The sequence below is a fragment of the Poecilia reticulata genome, linkage group LG10, assembly GCF_000633615.1.
Source record: "Poecilia reticulata strain Guanapo linkage group LG10, Guppy_female_1.0+MT, whole genome shotgun sequence".
Taxonomy (NCBI): Eukaryota; Metazoa; Chordata; class Actinopteri; order Cyprinodontiformes; family Poeciliidae; genus Poecilia; species Poecilia reticulata.
Window position 1 is genome coordinate 3,792,087 of NC_024340.1, and position 20,767 is coordinate 3,812,853.

The following is a 20,767-nucleotide window of genomic DNA, read 5'->3' on the forward strand; positions in this document are numbered from 1 at the left end:
GATAACATGATATTCCATGACTGATTATTACTATACATTCCTTATACCAGGAGTGTCCAAAGTAAGTTCTTAAGAGTCTGAATCATGGTTTAGTTCTTTCCTTTGTTCATCACACCTGAATCAAATGATGGTTCATTAGAAGGCCTCTGCATAACTTTGACATGCTGAGGAGGTAGTTGGACCATTTGAATCAGCTGTGTTGGAAGACATGACTAAAACTGGCAGTACACTGGCCCTTATGGCCTGGAGCTGAACACCCATGCCATATTCCCATTACAAAAGATTGTAACTCACCAACTTGTTGCTCTTCCTTATGAATAATTATGGGAGGGGGAACCTGGAATGGAGGCTGTCTTTGGCCAGGTTGGAAGATGGCAAAGGGACCTCTTGGATCCGCCTCTACAAGGTCGTCAGAAAAAGCTTGGTTTCTGTACATGTTTTCTGCGGGAGGGAAGGGGACAAAGACAAACAGACGAGTAATTTTTTTCACTGAGTAAGTATTTTTTCTTGGAGCAATCACTCTGTAGAATGACTGATAGCCAGAACTAATGTAACAGCCAATAATATAAAGTAAATATATTTAACTGTTATTGAAGAGGTAGTTCAACATGTCTAGAATGTGAAAACATATTCAACAGAACATTTCTAAGGGGAAAAAAACTGATAATGTTCTTTATAGATCTTATACATCTTCCATGTGATGTGTATGTAGGCCGTTGTTGATTTGTGACTTTGTTGTGAATGTTTTTGTTTTATATTGTGAGGGATTTTAACCACCAGTATTTATGTGATCCCTGTATGAGGGCTCATTTTCAGAAAATACTGCACCAACCTATGCATCTAATGTAAAACCCACACCACTTGGTTGACTCATGTGCATTCAGTGCAGACTTAAAAGTGTATCTAGTCCCCAAATCAACTTTTTATGTTGACAAACTGTCTAAATAGGTTATTTAAGGTACCATCTTCATGTATCTGTTCAAAAGTGACATTGTCACATAAAGTTGTTTAGTTCTGCAAGATTTTACTTGTAAAGTACTCAGTGCTGGGGTGCTACCCACACCTCTTCGTCAGAGCTGTAGTCTCGGAGATGTAGTCTCAGAATGTCCTCCTCCACTCAGCTCCTTCAGACTAGTGGCAGCGGCAATTAGCAAACAGCTGTTGGAACTGTGTATTCGCTAATAGGAACTTCTTCTCAGTGCAAAGCTCCTAAGGATGGTTGTAAATGGCTTAATGGAGAAATGATATGATTTTGATGACATGCTAAGGGTGGAGTGTCAAAAGATCAGGTGATTCTAAAGGGACAGAGACCCAATTTCAAGGTGTTAAATAGTGAAGTCAAATCTCTAAGTTATGTTAGATATATGCAACATTTTTATGACAACAAACGGTAACATAGTTTTGATTGTGCTATGAAATAGCACTATGTGCCTGGAAAATACATAATAGTACCCCTTTAACTGTTAATACATGCAATTATTAAGTACCATGATCCGCTTGGGGGTGGGGAGGAGATTGCTTTTGGGATTTTTTTAAACATTATATTTATTGAATTTTATAACATAAATTAACAAGTGGTAGTGATACATTTGACATAAGATTCACATTAAACAACTTAGTCCCCAAAGTAAACAAATATAAATAATAAAGAAACAACAATAAAAAACAACAACTCAACAGTACATATATTAGAAAACAAAAACAGAGAAATAAAAAACAAAAAACAAAAAAAAACAAACACAAAAAGACTCAGCAATCTGCACTGTTCTCTTAATTTCCTTTGTAGTGTTTCTAGTAGTGAAGTGGTGAAACTCGATCAACGGTGACCATGTTTCTTAAAAATTTGCTCCCTTCCCTCTGATAATATAAGTGAGTTGCTCCAGAGCCATACATGATGCCATCTCCTTTCCCCACATGTGGTTTGACGGTATGTCCATTTTTTACCAGTGCAGAGATATTCATCTCCTGGCCTGCAGGAGTCCAAAGTCAATCAATTTCAACTGTCTGGAACTAAAAACACAGTCCTCTGGCTAAATACCTAAAACACACATTTTAGCCTCAGCAGGTACATTCACTCCAACAATCTTTGACAAAGTTTGAATAACTGGGTTCCAATATTGCTGTAATTTTGGAAACTCCCATACACAGTGAAAAAGAGTACCCTTTCCAACCAAACACTTACTGCAACTATCTGCAGTACATAACTGCAGTAAGTTATGTTAGATATATGCAGCACATATATCTAACATGTGTTGCATATATACAACACATGTTGCAGGCTCCTAACATCCCAGCGCCTGGGATGTTAGGCGCCCAGTGATTCAGTTTGACTGCAAGTTCTCATCAACCACTTGTATTGAAGGAGTTTCATCCTTGTATCAATTGACTGCTTTTGGGCTTTTAAGCATGCAATTTTCCAGTCCGCCACTTGTATATCTTCTCGGATGTCAGATCTCCATGCATTCAATCTGTCTGCGGTGGATTCTTCATTATGCATTAGTAAGGCTGCATAAAATAAAGAAATATGACCTCTCCTCTCTAGACTTTCTAGTACAATATTCTGTAGGTATGAACGTGTTAGTTTGGATTCAATCTGTTTGTGTTTTGGTATAATGAGATGTTTCATTTGTGAATACTTATAAAAGTGTTTCTTTGAAATGCTATATATTTAGCATAACTGCTCAAATGTAAGAAGCCTGTCACCCTTATAAAGATCTACCAGTTTCTGTACACCTTTATTTGCCCAGATTTTGAGACCTCCATCAGCTTTTCCTGCCTTAAAATATCTGTTCCCCCAAATAGGGGAAAAAGAGGAAATGGAAGGGATATCTCCAATATATTAACGGGTCCTATGCCAAACATCAATTGTGTTTTTTAAAAAGTGGATTTTTGTCATTTTTATCAATTGTTTTGACCTTGCAGAATACAAATACAAATTGAATCTAAGGTTTTTTACTTATTGTTAAATTTCTATCCATGCTGGGGGTGTTTCAGTTGAAAAGTAGAACATGGCTGAGCGCAGCTGGGCGGACCAATAGTATAATTTAAAATTAGGAAGTTGTGACCTCCCTCTCTCATATGGCAGGTACGGCAGGCGAAGTCTCAATCTAGGTTTTTTATTATTCCAAATACATCTATTAAAAATACAGTTTAATCCATCAAAAAATTGTTTTGGAAGAGGCAAAGGAATTGACTGAAATAGATACAAACATTTTGGTAATATATTTATTTTGATCATGTTTATTCAGCCAGTCACTGATATGGGCATTAGCATCCATTTATTTAGCGACTCATTTACTTCATTGATCAGAGGATCATAGTTTGCTGAAACAATTGCTTTAATGTCTGGGGTAATTTTAACACCAAGGGACATAAATCCCTCTCTTGCATTGATAAATGGGGTTTGTTCAAATTCAAAAATAGAATTTGAACAGGGATACATTTATTTTGTAGCCAGAAAATTAACCAAACAACTCTATTTGTTGCATTAAATTGGGGATACCAATGGACAGCCATGTCAAAACAAAACTATCAGATCATCAGCATACAATGCCAATCTATGCTCTTGGTCTCCCAACTGAATGCCAAATAAATCAGTTTGCATTCGTATCATCATTGCCAAGGGTTCTATAGCTAAGATAAATAACATTGGAGATAACGGGCAACCATGGCAAGTGGAACATTCTAATGTGAAAGGTTTGGAAGTTAAGTTGTTCGTCCAAACACTGGCTCAGGAATTGTATACAAAAGCTTAAACCATTTGAGGAAATTGCATCCAAAACCATATCTCAGGAGAACATTAAATAAAGATGACCATTCAGTTCTATCAAAGGCCTGACGAGTATTAAGTGATAATAAAGTTGTATCTTCAGCGTCAAATTTCTCATGAATTATGTTTAGGACTCTTCTTATATTGTGAAACTCTTGACGTTTTGGTACAAAACCTTTTTGATCATTATGAATTACAGCTCTGTGCTGGTCCGCTTTTGGAGGTGCCAGGGTGAGGTGGACCCTCTCAATGGTGAAGGATCTATTCGTCTCCAGCCAGAGTGGCAGCATCTTCTATAAAAACTCCAGCAACAGCTGCTGACCTTCAACGCTCTCCCGGAGGCCAAAAAGCGTAGGTTCTTCCTTCGGCCTTGATTCTCCAGGTCGTCGGTCTTGGCTTCCAAGTAGGATATTTGCTTCAGGGCTTTGGTAAGATTAGCAGTACTAGTTTCTAAAAGTTTCTCCGCTGATATGATTCTGTTTTCAGCTTCCTCCAGTCTAGTAACATTAGCGGCAACATTTTGCTTGACCTCCGCTATGTTTTTCTCCAAAGAGGCAATGGACTTCGTCATTTCACCCATACGGTTATCTATGCTGTCCAGTTCAGTTCAGATTTATTTGTATCCCAAATGGGCAATTGATTTTACAGCAAGAATAAAAAAGACAAAGTGCTAATAAAAAGACAAGGATTAAAAAATAAAATAAAAATATTTTAAAAAACAACGAAACATACCAGGACATGAAATACTAATCAATGCATAATGGGAAGAGTACATCAGTACATCAATATCGATTGACAGGTGCTGCAAACACTAAATCAGGGCGGACCAATCAGGTTCTAGTCCCCCTACCTTGTCCTGCATTAAAAAGAGACATTGCTGTAGGAACAAAGGAGTGCTTGTACCTGTTGCTTTTTATACTTGGGAGTCTGAGCCTGATGCCAGAAGGCAGAAACAGTTTGTTTCCAGATTCACCGAACTCTGAATGCAACGACCGAAGTTCAGCTAGCACCGTGCCAAGGTCACACATGCTAGAAGTGCTAGCGGTCCCCTCTTTGTCTTGATCTGTTACCGAAATATCAGCTTTAGCTGGTTTTTAGGAACTGCTTTTTCGTGTGAAAATATCATAGTCCTTGAGAGTGGTCGATTTTGACATTTTCGGATCCAGTTTACGTTTCTAATCCTGTTTTTCTCTTTTTAAGTTTTAATGCAGGCCACACAGAGCATCCACTTTAAGCTGCCATCTTGGTTCGCGGTTCCACAGCAGCCCCCGGACGGGAGAGGGGATTGTTAGTGGAGCTGGGTGGAGCTGGTAAGTAATACACCGTTCTGGTTATCTTATCCACCTATTCTCTGCGCCAGGAGTTATATGAGATACGGAAAGAAAATTACTGATTCCCAAATGTGCCAATTTAATACGTTTGTTACATATTAACGTCTGGAACTAGTTTTATTGTGGATGATGGGAATACTCTAAGAGTAAGTTAATTGGTATTAACTTACTTATTAACAACTTATTAACATGCTTATCTCTTAAACACAATAAATCTTTGAAACATGATCCGATGAAAATGGGTGGCAAAAAAAGAGTTCACGCTAGCTCTAAGTTTCACTGGGTGGTCCTTCATCAAAGATGTTTTGGAGTAACCATCTGCTGGTATGAGATTCTCACAGTATGACAATCATGATTAATAATCCCGCATTATTTCAGTATTACAGTATTTAGACTATATCATTGCACAATAAACGGTACAATGATTTATAGCCCCTGCTTAGGGGTCCGTATAGCCCCTAAGCAGGGGCTATAAACAAGTCAAAGTTTATTTATATGGCACATTTACAACAGCCGCAGCTGACAAAAGTGCTTCACAACAAACACAATATCAAAGGTAGATAAATGATAAAATAGAAATAAAATTAAGTCAAAACATAAAGAACCATGATCTGAAAAATAAAAAAACCTTTTCAGTTTGTTTAGCCCCTTTTGCACTGCATAGTGGGACTCGGCCTGACCTGAGCCAGCCTGGTTTCAAAGCTGTGCTGAGAGTTTTTCCATTAGTATTTGCAGCCCAGTCTCACCCCATTCCCTGGAACTCTGAGAGATGTGGTTCCAATTGGGCCGCCAGACAGAGCTGGTTTGGAGTCAGCCATGGATTGGCGCAGTGGCTGCGAGGCGAGACAGAGATGAGTCGTCTTCTAGATCTCTGGGAGGAGCATTAAACTTTCTTGATGTCTGTTATTTTAATATGCAGTGTCAACAAATTTCCGTCGTAATCTTTGTCAATTGCATTTCATTTTTTGCCGGTTAAAATAATATTCAGCAAGCTGAACGGAAGATCCACATTGTCCATCACGCATAAAGTCCATCACGTATGTCGCTTTTTCCCGCAGTGAAAAAAAGAACATGCACTCCTCGCTAACCAAGAACAAACTGTTCTGTTGTCTCTGGGTAAATCGCAGGAATTTAGCAGGAATTTGATTGACATGATGGTCCCCATGCACCTTCTAGTCGTACTCTGCTCAATGCAAAACTATCAGGGCCGGAGCATAATAGGACTGGTCGGAAGGAATATGCATATTTGAAAGGTAACCTTCACGTATTTTATGTATTGTTCAAATGCTGTATAGGCGTCAAAGTCACACGAAAGTAACATGAAATGTGGTGGTGTGGGAGTCTTTGTCAGCCAAACTTACAAAATTGTGGGCACTGGTAACATTTAAATTTTTTAATCCAAAAATGCTACATTAGAATACACATTATATATTCAAAAAGAACAAAGGATTTCAGAAGGGCACTGAAGAAAAGCAGGACCTCTAGCTGTTGATCTGTTCATGGCCATACAATAATTTGACTGAAAATTGCTGAAACGTGTTTCTTTCATATTTACATGTTTGCTTTGATTTTATTTTCAACTATTATATCAGTGATTCTTGGGATAAGGGACAAAATGGATTAAAATTTTCCCAAAAAATAATGTAATTATTCCTCAAGCTTATGTATTCAAATATGACAAATAATGTTTTGGAAATGTAACGATGCTAAGGTGCTGATATTTTTTTACATTATTTTTATGTCTGATGGTGTTAACAAAAATCTCACAATTTCAATTGAGTTGGAAATTATATAAATTAGTTTTTAATTAAATTTATTGATTCTTACATAGTTATTTATTTGAATACTTATACTTAGTTGTCACATAATATTATTTTGGTATTCCTTCAATTGTTTTAAATTATTATAATGTATTGAGTTCTGCTCCAGGACAAGGACTTTTACAGACACCGTCCACCTACTACAAATAAAAAATATTCCGCAAACACCATAAAAACTGACATTGTCCAGGTTATTTTAGTCACTTATTTAAATAAATTATATTTTGTATATATTTTATTCAAATTCTGTTCTTTTATCGAGGTTTTGTCCCTCTTCTCGAGAAACACTGATATTCATGTTCATGTCACCTGAGTGAAGTTGACCTCACACCTTCCTTAAATCAAACTAAATTGTTGTGAAATGTTTGTGTTACATTTGTTCCCTACAACAAATGTAACACAAACATTTGTTTGTGCCACTATAATTTTAAAGACATTAATAAAAGTTTTCATCAAACTGTGGGCTCATGGCCTAACACTTAGAACTGTTGGTTTAAAATGCATGATGCAAATTGAAAGGTGGACTCAGCATGGTTGACTGAAGATGTGTCACAGAAAAAACACCAACTCAGTGGATTTGTTAAAATGTGATTTGGCACAAACGTTTTCTTTGATTTGAAGGAGATTGATCGACCAACATCACTCGAGTCAACATTAAGCCAGCCTGTCAATATGGAAAATATGCAACACTTGACAGATGTAGCTCCTCTGAGCCAGTGTTTCAAACTGAAAAGCTAATAACATAAATATTAAAGTTAATAGAAACAATGAACTTCTTACCTTTGAATAAAGTGGTGTTCTGTGTTTTCCTTTGCAAGTTTTACCGCAATGAGCGACTGTCTTGTGAGGTTTAGTGCATATAGATGTGGCTGCACACGACTTCAGTTAAAAAGATCTCTGAATTACAAAAGGAGGAAGACACATGGGATTGGAGGTTGGAAAAGATTTTAAACACAGCATCCAATTAAAAGCTAGATCCATAATAAAAAAGGATCAGAAAGATATCCACATCATGCGGGAGATAATGGAGCAAGGAGAAAAATATAGCACTTAAATGATTGACTAATTTGTGTCAATCTGACTTTGTTGCTTTTGTTCCTGTAAATTGAAATACGAGAGTAATTTCACCTCAGTGCTTTATCACAGGGTCTGTTAAATATCAACTCCACATTACTTACATAACAACTAACATTTTCAAGCCTTTATTTCTCTTAATTATAAGAATTTTACACTTGCAGCTTATGAAAATATGTCATTTAGAAATAGAAAATGTATCTGTACAAATACAATAAATAAAAAAAAACAGAAAAGTGGGCTCGGTGAAAAGTATGGTTGAAATCTGGTAAAGGTTATTTTTTTAAAAGTTACTTTCTATTTGACAAATGAGCCTCATCAGACTGCATATCAAAATTTATTGAATATGATTGTATAATTATGTAAGTATATAGCAGTGGTGCAATGGTACAAGTTTTACTAAACAGCATCTAATACACGTTGGTTACAGGAATTAAGAAAAACAAACTCTCATAAATACTTGCCTTAATCATTGATAAGGACTTTGTGATTACTTTACTGATTCCCCTATTAAAGTTCTATTGGATCCTTTATCGATCTTATATTTTAATGGGCTCGTTTATGACGTCGCCAGATAACAGTAGATTTCCTTTGAGGTCACTGATAGTAGCTTTGCCGTCGTGGAGCTAACAAGCAGTCCTCCTTTCTCTTCATGCCTAAGCGAGGTAAAAGGCTGGAGCCTTGTGTCCAGGCGGGTTCCAACAATTGTGTTTGTCTACGTCCTCAGATGTCCAGTCAGTGATCAAACGTCATTTCTGATTCTGTGTATTTTAAGTGAAAAAAATGGTAGTGTATTTATTTTCTGAGTAAATGCAGCCAGGTGAAACACACTTAACAGCTCTAAGTCTGAATCCTCATTTATTCAAAGATAAATCATTCAATGATAGTTTTGCTTTGAGTAGGGAATAAAGTTGCAAAATTTCACCAAATGATAAACTCCTTGTAAAGAGTTTAAATGTGTGTTAGTGAAATTAACCTACTTTTTAAATTATTATTATCAAAGTCACATATACATTGGTATGAAAAACAAAAAAAAATAGAGAGCAGATATTACAGACATGACATATTAAAAATATTTAGAGATCTACAACATTCGTATGTGTTTACAGCTTTTTTGTTAATACTCTTGGAAATAGTGGATAAATATAGTTTGATTTCCTTAAAAATAACAAAAACAAAAGTGAAGATGATCAAAATTTACATTTGTGAATATGAAATTTGCCAAATATAATAATTAGATTGATTGCCAGTCTTCTGTCTGCATATATATTCTTGCCATGAAAGCCCAATATAATATGCTCATACCTCAGGGACATTTAGCATCAATATAACAATTTATAAAGTTATTACACTCTTTCCAAAATTTTCTTGTGGTACGACAATCCCAGAATAAATTATTGTTTCTGGATGCTCTTTGCAGAACTTACAGTTGGGGTCTACTGTTTTAACCCTTTAACTGCCCGCTCAACCATTTGGTTGAGCACATTTTGGGTCTCTATATCTCAATATGAGGAGTGCCTAACTTAGCTTAACCTGATTGAGCCATCTCTGCCACTTGCTTTAAGTATGATATGCTAAAGAAATTAACTAGAGGGCACTGTTTCTTTAAATAGTATTCTTCTTCTTCCCCTCTCCAACCAGGAAGTCAGAAACACAAAAACTCTGTCACAAATATCGACTGGTTGTGGTAAAACTTTGAGAAGTAGGAATAGTTTTCTGGCATATGATAGTGTCATAGACCTTATTAAACAGAATTATGTTACTTGATACCACCTAAAAAGCTAAATTAAAGGTCTAATAATTTTTTAAAAACATGCTCAACCAAACGGTTGAGATGTCACTTCATGGTAAAAGTAGCAAATTAAGCCAATGTAGTTGACATTTATTTTTTTGGTATAAAATCAAAAGTCATTTTCCTCTACTGGTGCAAATATGAAACAACAAGTGTTATTACAGTGTTATACACTAAGAATAATTACAACATTATCTTACAAAATAATTTTTGTGACTTTCTGAGTTGATATTAGCAAATAAGGTAAAATTTTATAATAAATGTGGGGAAATCATAATTTTCACTACTACTAAATAATTTAAACTTTTTAACCACCACTAGATTTACGCTAAATCCTTCTATGGTGCAAGACCACGCAGTCTTCTTGACCTTGTACCAAAAAATCCTCAAGAATCTGATGGTGATCTGAGCGATGATGACCAAGAAGAAGTTCCCTTGGAGCAGCCAAATGACAACGCCGACCCAAGTTACACCTCAGGCTCCAACAAAAGCACAAGAAGAATCTGGATGCAGGAAGAAATTGATGAGTTCCAGGTTCTTAATTCAAGATTTGAACCCCATGAAGCTGTGCCCTAACCCTACCCTACCCCTAACCCTACCCTAACCCTTTCAGTATTTCAAAATGATCTTCACTAATGAGATGATTGAACATATCACACATCACACCAATTTGTACTCTGCTTAAGAGCTGGGGGATCCAATCAAGACTAGCCCTGAAGAAATAGAGCATTTCCTAGCGATCCTTCTTTTTATGGGTGTTTTCAATTTCCCGTCACTGGAGGACTACTGGCACCATGAATCACGCTTCGACCTGATTGCTGACACTGACTGAAGATGGGAAAATTAAAAATGCAATATTTCCTTGATCGTCCTTGTTCGACGCAATGTTTTCCTTGGTTGAAATTAAAACCAGTGTTTTGTGGCATTTTGACAAATAAACTGTATCCAATACCCCAGACATTTTTTGTTGTTTATTTATTTATAAAGCAAAGCTATACTACTTGCAAATGGGTTCTGTGTGACATGTGACAGTCACGCCGGTCAGTGCACTAAGTCAAAAACATTTGACTTAATGCACTGACTGCAGTAAACAATATACTGTCAATATAAATTCCCAATGTAGATGTCTTCAAATACACCAACCATCCTTAGATGATACTAGACCCGGTGTTATAGATCAACGGGTGACTAAATCAACTGGTGGTGGCAGCTGGAAAAGACTGATGTTTCTGTGGGCGTGGCTTTTTAGGACCCCTTTACCGAACCAGGAAGTAAACAATGCGATAAGCTTGAAGAACTACAAATCTTTTCAAAAATACTATCCGATTCCGTAAAACAGCCATTAAGATCTCGGGAATAACTAATTAGATAGACTTTATTGGTCTAATATGGTATGTTGCCTTTTTTTTTAGTTCATCTTCAAAACCATCAAAACATGTAAATTACGCAGAACTTGTTCTGACTTATGTGTTGCGTCAGAGGTTGGAACTCGTCAAAGGAAGATTGAAATAGATCTCGATTTGGCATGACCAGATCTCAAAGCAAAGATTAATCCCTGAAAGCCGACATAAATGTTAAAGAGCCTTGGGATTAAAAATGAAATGTTTAAAAAGATCGACTGGCCGTGTAGTTTTTCCACACATTCCTAATATTGTTATATTTCAAATAGGTATCCACAGAAACTATAGCAAAATCTTTTTAACTGTTTCTGTAATGTTACACTTTATTTTATAGCTCATTTACAGAAGACATGGCTACCGCAGAACTATGTAATTTCTGCCTTATTGTTGATATTTTTTCTCGTAATTTAACAAAACGTCTTTATTCTTTTCATCAAGTGACTGTAATTCTCAACCATAGGAGACATCGCTGAAAAAACAATTGTCTTATAGCCTATACTTTTCCATCAGAAACAGGTTAAAATCTTCACTCGAACTGAGAATCTGAAAGTGTCACCAGTTAATCCAGGTTTGCTTCCTAAAGTGCGGGGTGTTCGTTAGATGACAATCAATGACAGGTAGGAACATCGGACTCTCAGCAGTCGTCATAGTTTAGTGGTTAAAATGGCGCGCTCTGAACTCAGCGACCGCTGGTACGAGTTTAGTTAGCAGCACCATCGTCTGTTTCCCTTTTTGGACCAGTTTATTTTATTGTCTACAAATATAAAATAATTCACTTGTTGCCAACATTTTGGAGGTAATATTGTTTAACAGGTTGCCAGACAAACTTTAACTATATTGTCAGATAGCCAAGTTGCACAGCTTTGCTTCTGCAGCCGAGTGAAGTCTTAAAGTGAAAACGAAATAATGTGGCTTCCATTAAATGAGCAATGAATTAGTTTGCATGATATTATAACTGTTTATATTTATTGATATGTTTGCAGAGCATGTCAGTCAACATAAGACTGAAAAGACTTAAAATGATCGTCATTCTGGGTGGTAGTACAAATTCTAACTGTTTAGTACAGTCTACTTTTGAAGTGGGGTATATTTTAGTGATCTTTTAATGTATTCTTCAATATTCCTTCACACCATTATGTTTTGAAGAGCTCTTAGAGAAAGTAGAGACATTTTCATATCTGTTTATTTACGTTTGTCGCGTTTTGATCAGGAAACAACAACGCCACCTAATTTTTTACAAACATCTGCGTTGAGGACCCTGTTTGACTGTCACTAGTTAATCTTAATGCGGCTCGTTCTGTTTTTAAATTTTATTTCCCTTCGTCAACAGCTTGCAAACTGTCTACCAGTAGAGAACACACGGACATAGTGATGGGTAAATGAGGCGTCATGAGGCGTTTCGACTCATAGCAACACTGTATTGATACTGTGTCGATACTGTGTCACTCAATACTGACACCTGCTGGACATTAAAAATTCCTACAGGCAACGTAGTGATTTGATGACCAATCTACACAATAAGATTTAAGTCTTTGTATTTTATTGAATATTATGTGTTGTATTATGTCATATCTTCAGTTACATTTAAAATATATTTGACATACAGTCAATAAATAATGTGAACATGTACCATAAAGTGAAAATTTAAGTGAATGTGTTTGGAATGAGGATACATGGACTGTTTTTTTTCCCCACACATTTTTATTTTAAAAAAAGTTTTTACAACCTTTTGAAATTAAGCCTGTTACGCTTTTTTGACAAAACTTCTGCTGTAGAAAAAAATTAAGTAAACACTACATTCACAGTAAAAAATGCTGGGTTATTTTCATAACCCAATTTCTGGGTTGAAGCTGTTGGGTCATAAGTTGGGTTAGTTTGACCAAACATTGGGTCAAAATTCATAACGCAAGATTTGGGTCAGAAATTTACCGGAGGTTTACAGCTTGAACACTTCTGTTGGGTCAGGTGTCGGGGGTAGTTTTACCCAATCGGTTGGGTTAAAGACGAAACTTGGAAGAAGCCACGCCCCTCTTCACAAGCCTCCATTTTCAACAAGAAGGTGTACGTTGCATATCGGGCTTCTCCTCTCCTTTGAAATAAGACATGGTAAGTAAAAAGAAGATAACGTTTCAACGTGAATAGGGTTTTATAAATAAATTGAATTTTTTTCAAACATGTTGGATATTTATTTTTATGGTTATTTTAAATGTTTATTACGGTAGCTTACTCTGACAAAGAGCTTGCTGTTGGGAAAAAAAAAGGATGAAGGGGTAGGGCACAATTTGTCAAGTAAATTAAATTCAGTTGTTTAATATAACCTCAATCATATTTGTTCGTAACTGGACTAAACATGTTCAAATGTTTAAAAATCGATTTAGTTTTAAAAGGCATGATAGTTGACGGTTTGTCCCCCGATTTTCACTGGGTGCAATATGCGCGCGCATCCTCAGCGGGCTTAGGCGACACCAGCAGTAATCGCGGAGGAGAGCGAGCAGAACTATTAATAAAGTGGGTATATTATGCTTTTTGAAAATAAAATAACTTTTGCAAAGTTACTATAAATTAGTTGTGTCATTTATAATAACTATGTGCTCGGTTTATTAACATATAGCTTAATTATAAACATGCTCGGACGTGTTCGGACTTATCCGCTCCCCTGCAGCCGCTGGCTCGTCTCGCCCGCTCTGTCAGTTGACCGGGTCATCGGGTGCGGCTCGTTAAGCCGAGAGAGAACGACCGTCTCCCGACACATTGCTTTCAAACTCCCGCTGGTTTTCGGCAACGAGTTAAAAGCAAAAATAAGACTATCTAATGTTAATGTTTGCTAATTTTATTATTATTGTTACTATTAATTACAAATACATTTATTTAAAGTTAGTGCTGAAAGTTATTCAGCACTAACGTATGTTTAAGTTAAAATTTACTTCTAAATTAAATTATATGTGTTATCTTATTTTATTAAGTGCTATATTTATTTTTACGAACATAAAAAATACTCTGAACATTTGAAATTACTGGCTAATTACAAGTTATTTGCAGTGGAGACAGCTTTAAGATTGAATTCAGTCATTCTTGAAGTTTGATTTGTGATTTTGTCTTTTCTGATAGATTTTGTAATTTTACATCCAGGATCTTCAGGAGAATTAAACGAAACCCAAACTCTTCGTTCTCAACGAAGACCTTCTGTATGGAGAAGAACATGAGTCTGCTCCCTTAAGGTATTGAAGCTCAGAAGAAATGTTATCTAAAATGTTTTCATGCTTTCTAGTTACTGAAACATTTTAAAACTGGCTTATGTTTGATGCAGAAGAAGATGTAGTCCTGCAGCTGCTGCCAGTACTCCTCCCTGCTCCACCTTACACATTTGGGAGAAGAGTTTCAGACCCATCAACCTGGACGTTCAGAAGGTTTCATTGATATCCAGCCTGTAAGTCAACCTTCATCTCTGAATCATGCTCAAATTGTTTACTGTTTAAATAAGTGCATCACTAATGGCCTGTTTTTTCTGTCTTCTCTCTCCATCAGGTTGGGACAAACCTGGTGGCGCATCTACAAAATGTGACAACATGGAACCCATATGTCCTCATGCAGGGAGACAGGCAAAAATCCTACAGTCTCGTTAAAAATGCTCCTTGTTTAATGGATGGAAGTTTTACTTGTAGTTTGCTTTAAAACAGACTTTTTACAAGAAATGTTTTCTAATGTGTAGTAACAGATACTTCTGGAGTTGTAGCCAAATGAGTTAAAGTGATTTAACTATATACTTTTGAAACAACTTACTTATGTTTTGTAACTTTTGTAAGTGAAATCTGCTGGCTCTATATATATATCACGTGGAAATAAAAGAAGCTTTAAATTCTTATGATTTTTAATCCTGTTTTTATATAGTGAAATTTAAAATAATTTTTTATTTTTATTTTAACCCAACTATAGTGGTACAATAACCCTTATGTTGGGTTATGAGTTTCAGCCCAATTTTGGGTCAATTTAACCCAACGTTTGGTTAGTTGCCATGACCCAATGTGCTGGGTCAAACCCTCAACCCAACCCAGTTGAGTTAAAACAACCCAGCATTGGGTCAGTCCATATATGACCCAGCGCTGGGTTATGAATTGGGTTATTTTTAACCCAGTAGTTTGTACTATGTGCAGAGCAGGGGCTGTCAACATTTCTCAGAACACTAAACCCATTTTTGATCACTGGGTGAATGTGTGGATTTCTGAAATTTATGATTTTATCCCTTCTTTTACCAAAGTTTTATTTGTTGCATTCATATTAATGTGTATTTAAAGACATAACTTAAAACTTTACACAAAAAATGTGTAATTAATCTGAATTCTCACTACCACCCTGCAGTACCTCACTGGCTCCATTAGAGCTCGCAATCGCTCCTTTGAAGAGCTTTTTTTACTCACTACCCTCAAATTAAAGATTAGATTTTTCTACATATTCTCAGTGTGAGACAAGCACTTCTACAATAAAAGATTTGTTTGTGTTTAATGATTCTGACACATTTTTACCAGACATATGAAGTTTGGCCAGGAACTGCTGGAGGAAAGTTCAACAGATTGAGGTTTCCAAAACTAGTACTGATCTATAATCTCTGCCCATCTTGCTTCTTGCACACTCCACTTACATTTATGTTTATTATGAATGTTTACTCAATAAGAGACAAAAGCAGTGAAACAAACATAAACGTATGAAAAATAAAACTGATATATTTCAAGCTTCCAAACATCGACATCAGTGGCTAAATAGCAGCCGGGGTCTGGGTGAAATTTGGGAACAGAGCCCGGTTTAAATCAGATAAGGGGTAAAGATAGATTAAGTTTTTGGTTTGTGGGAGACTAAAGCTCATCCAATGCAGAACACAGGAATTCCAAGAAGCAGGAGCAACAGAATTTCTTCAGCCATCTCTTTTCTGAGTCCTCTTTATTTTCCGCCACCACAACCACTGCAAGGGAAAGATTTAGAAAAGTTAGAGAAGACAGGACAAAGAGCAAAAGAAATCAACAATGCAAAGAGTGAATTTTTTTTTTCTTCTCCAAAAATTGCAGAAAACTAGAGAAATTTTGGAGAATTACTATGTCAGGACTCCAACAGATAGTTCAAGGTTAATCAAGGTTGATATGATTTTCTCTGATTACGTTCCTCATAGGAGGAACATATCCACGGCCTTTTGTACTGCTGTATTGTTGGCTGGCTGCATATAATAAAATAAAAACAATAAAACTTTCTTCTACTTCACATACTGTACACAGCAGAGGCTCTACGTCTCATCCAGTCAATAATTTTTAATTAGAAGCACTAGAGGAGTATGTTAGCTAGTTTAGCAGATGTTCACAACTAGGAAAAAAATGAGACCGATACAGGGCGTGAATAAATGCCTCTGCCTTTCATTGTTTGTGTGATTAAACGTATATTTATCAACTAGACCAGCTCTGATAACGATGGAAAGATCTGATTAGTGTCAAACCAATAACAACTCTTGTCTTGATCTAAATGTCTCACAGCAAGAAGCCTGATCAACCAGTGAATGCTTATCTTGACTTAATTGCATCCGCAATTACACCTCACTTCCTTTTATAAAGCTGTTCTCTTTGAGCTTTATGTTTCACTTATTATTCTAACAATCAGGAACTTAACTTTACTTTCTCAAGCATTACACACACACAGGATCCCCAATCCCCGACTACCTGAACTCCCTGTAATTAGGTTGAATGTTTTGGTGGAGCTGAAACAGTTACTATTGGACAATACCTACAAAATACCTAGCAATTCATAGACTATAAAATTAGGTGCAACTTTAATACATATAGTAGCTGTATGTAGTTTTGACTGTGTGGATTAGCTAAAAATCCGGCCTTGTAGGTGCAGAGAAATGCATTCAAGGGATAAGCAAACATTGTGACTAAAAATGACAGAAGTTAGTCTCTATTTTTGACTATAAAGTTGCAATAGATAACTATTTTTTTACATATTTGTTAAAACTGTCACTATGTCCTGACATTATGAGACAGTGAGGTAAAAGGCTGGAGCCTTGTGTCTAGGCGGGTTTGAAAGATTGTGTTTGTCTATAGAAGGTTACAGAAGCGAGTGAACCTAGCTTCCTCCATGGGGTGGCGCCAGAGGAACAATATTATCTCCTCTGGCCTGGGAACTATTGCATCCAGCCATCCATCCATCCATCCATCCATCCATCCATCCATCCATTTTCTTTACACCCTGGTCCCCTAGTGGGGTCGGGAGGGTTGCTGGTGCCCATCTCCAGTTAACGTTCCGGGCGAGAGGCGGGTTCACCCTGGACAGGTCGCCAGTCTGTCGCAGGGGAACTATTGCAAGGAAGAAATATTTGTTTTCCGTTATCACTATCTTCTAAACCATTGACAAGCAAAAGACGAACAAAATATCAGTTTATACACTTTTACTGTAAGAAAACGACAACTTCTATTCTTGTCCATTGTGTCCATTTCTGCAACACATTCAGGAGTATTTTGGACTCAGTACATATTAAACGTCACAATCTCAGAGAGTCATCTTCAGTTGAATTAAATTTACTCAGTTTGTATCAGAGTAATGTCTACTAGGGAGAATAAAAATACTATTTCCCAAATCGCAGGACGAGGACCGTCACAGCGGAGTTGCTTGAGTGACATGCACTACCGTTTCTTTGCCAGCAGAGGTCAGCCTTGTCCAGGTGAGCTTTCCATTGAATCGCGAACAAGAACCAGCCGTTCCTCATGTAAGGTTGTCGGATATGCYTTGTAGTTGCTGTTTAACTTTTGAGTTTCACACTTGACAGACGAGGGTTTTCTGTGCTTATACTGAGCATGTTCTGTAGAGCTAAAACATGTTTCTCAGTTGAATATTGTGTTCCTAAAAATTACACAGAACTGAAAAATCTTTTTCAAACATGGAAATAATTAAACATAAAGTAAGATGTTATGACATCAACAAAGAGACCTAGAATGTCTCTACGTAAATTTGGGCTCCTGATTCTCCAGTGTCTCTGCAACGGTTCCTATGTTTTGCTTGGAAAGAAGCAGCCTGTTTACGTGCCATTCTTATTTTTTGCTATGACAGCAGTTATAGCCCATGGGCCTCAGTGCTGAGCTGAAATTTATTGTCAGTGTGTGTGTNAGTTTGTATCAGAGTAATGTCTACTAGGGAGAATAAAAATACTATTTCCCAAATCGCAGGACGAGGACCGTCACAGCGGAGTTGCTTGAGTGACATGCACTACCGTTTCTTTGCCAGCAGAGGTCAGCCTTGTCCAGGTGAGCTTTCCATTGAATCGCGAACAAGAACCAGCCGTTCCTCATGTAAGGTTGTCGGATATGCYTTGTAGTTGCTGTTTAACTTTTGAGTTTCACACTTGACAGACGAGGGTTTTCTGTGCTTATACTGAGCATGTTCTGTAGAGCTAAAACATGTTTCTCAGTTGAATATTGTGTTCCTAAAAATTACACAGAACTGAAAAATCTTTTTCAAACATGGAAATAATTAAACATAAAGTAAGATGTTATGACATCAACAAAGAGACCTAGAATGTCTCTACGTAAATTTGGGCTCCTGATTCTCCAGTGTCTCTGCAACGGTTCCTATGTTTTGCTTGGAAAGAAGCAGCCTGTTTACGTGCCATTCTTATTTTTTGCTATGACAGCAGTTATAGCCCATGGGCCTCAGTGCTGAGCTGAAATTTATTGTCAGTGTGTGTGTATGTGCTCTTTTATTTGGAGCTGGCAGCTCACAGTTAGAGTGAAGGAGACCTGTGCGTATTTGCAGAGACTCATCTAAAGTAAACACTCATGTGATTTCACATATACAGGATGTCAACCCGTTCTGGGAGAAATAATACYGGAGTGTTGACACTATGTTGACCTACACTAACTATAGTGAAGATGCACTGTCAGCACACTGTGAAGTCAAAGTGTCAAAGGTGCACATTTACAGCTTGCAAGAAAACATGTTTTGCCATTTTTATGTTCTATACATTAGTGGTTGGAGGTTACTCAGAGACATTATGGCGAAAGAGTAAGATTAGATTATTGTTGTTGACATTAAAGTTTGTTTTTCTTTAAAATATGTACTTAAATCCCACAAAGATGTTACTGAAATAAATCAAAGTATATTGYACTGTATTTTGTTCTTTTAATTTGGTTGGAATGGAAGTAGAACAAATCAGGTTCTCTGGTATTTTTCTTTTTTTTAAATATGTACATAGTGAAATACCTCCTAAAAGACAAGAGTTATTTCTCCTAAAATGAATCTTGACMCTGATGTGGATGCAATACATAGAGAAAATAGATACCTGTTAAATTTACCTGATTGTGATAAACGAGAATCTGGTATGGATTTATGACTAGTCTCTCGAGAAGGTGTTTTTTAGCTTGTCCAGTTACACCTACACAATTCAGTGTGTTTTTCTGGATTGTTTTTATGTAATAGACAAACAAGAAGTTGTGTGTAATTGTGAAATTGAAAGACAAGAACAGATACTTCTCAAAGCAAAGGCTTGGTTGTGTTCTGGGGCTGCTTTGCTGCTTCGGGCTGACACAGGGTATCTTGAATCTGAGCAGGGCACTATGAAATTTCAAGACTTTCGAGGCCTTCAGGAGAAAAATGTGATGCGTCTGTGATGTYTGGACATCACAGACACAGATTGTGGATCTTCCCACAGGATAATGACCAAAAACACACAACATCTCGGAATAACTTGGACTATTCTGATCTGAGCTCCGATCTAGATCCTGTTRAACATCTGTGGAATGAACTGAAACATCTGGAGAAGACATCGTTCAAACCTGACACTAATGGAGGAGCAGTTTCCCCTCCAATGTTGGGCCAAAATACTTGTGGGCTGGAGAAGTTATAAAAGTCATCTGCRATTTCCTCGAAAGGTTGCGCGAGAAAATATCAAGTTACACCTACCGTCATTTTTATCCAGTCCTGTTTTGTTAGGATTTTTTTTTTTCTTTTAATGATTCTGTTAAAAATTAACTGATTTTCTTCAGTTACTTTTCTGTAAATWTGTATTTATTATCTCCATTTCAAGTTATTTCATAGATCGCTGTGGGCTTTTTGGTCAGAGGGGAAGCAACAATTTCGTCCATGTGTGTAACATGCTGCTAACAGGCAGAAGCTGCTGAAAGAGGAGCGTGCAGGCAGGAAAACGTCTGTTCTGCAATAACAYCAGACGATGTTGCAATGCATGGTAAAGTTGCACAATAAACATGGGCAACATGCATTTTATAGAACCTGTTTTGTACCTAAATTGTAAGTTATGACACTAGACTGTCCAATAGGAAATCTCATGAAAGGGGAAGATGATGGTCAAAGGCGCTCTTTSCACATTAAGCAATAACCTGGCTTTCAGAGACATGTCTCACTGTACCCTGTGCAGCAAAACAGAGATTGTGCAACGGCCATGGAGACTGTTTCACCGAGCAAGTAACTATGCCAAAGTGATGCAATGCTAGCAAAGTATTTTCTGAAAAAGTTGTGTGTGTCATATTTTTTTCTTTAGATATTGTAGATATCAACTTGTGTGTGAGGGGAGGCTAGGGAAGAAAAAAAAAAAA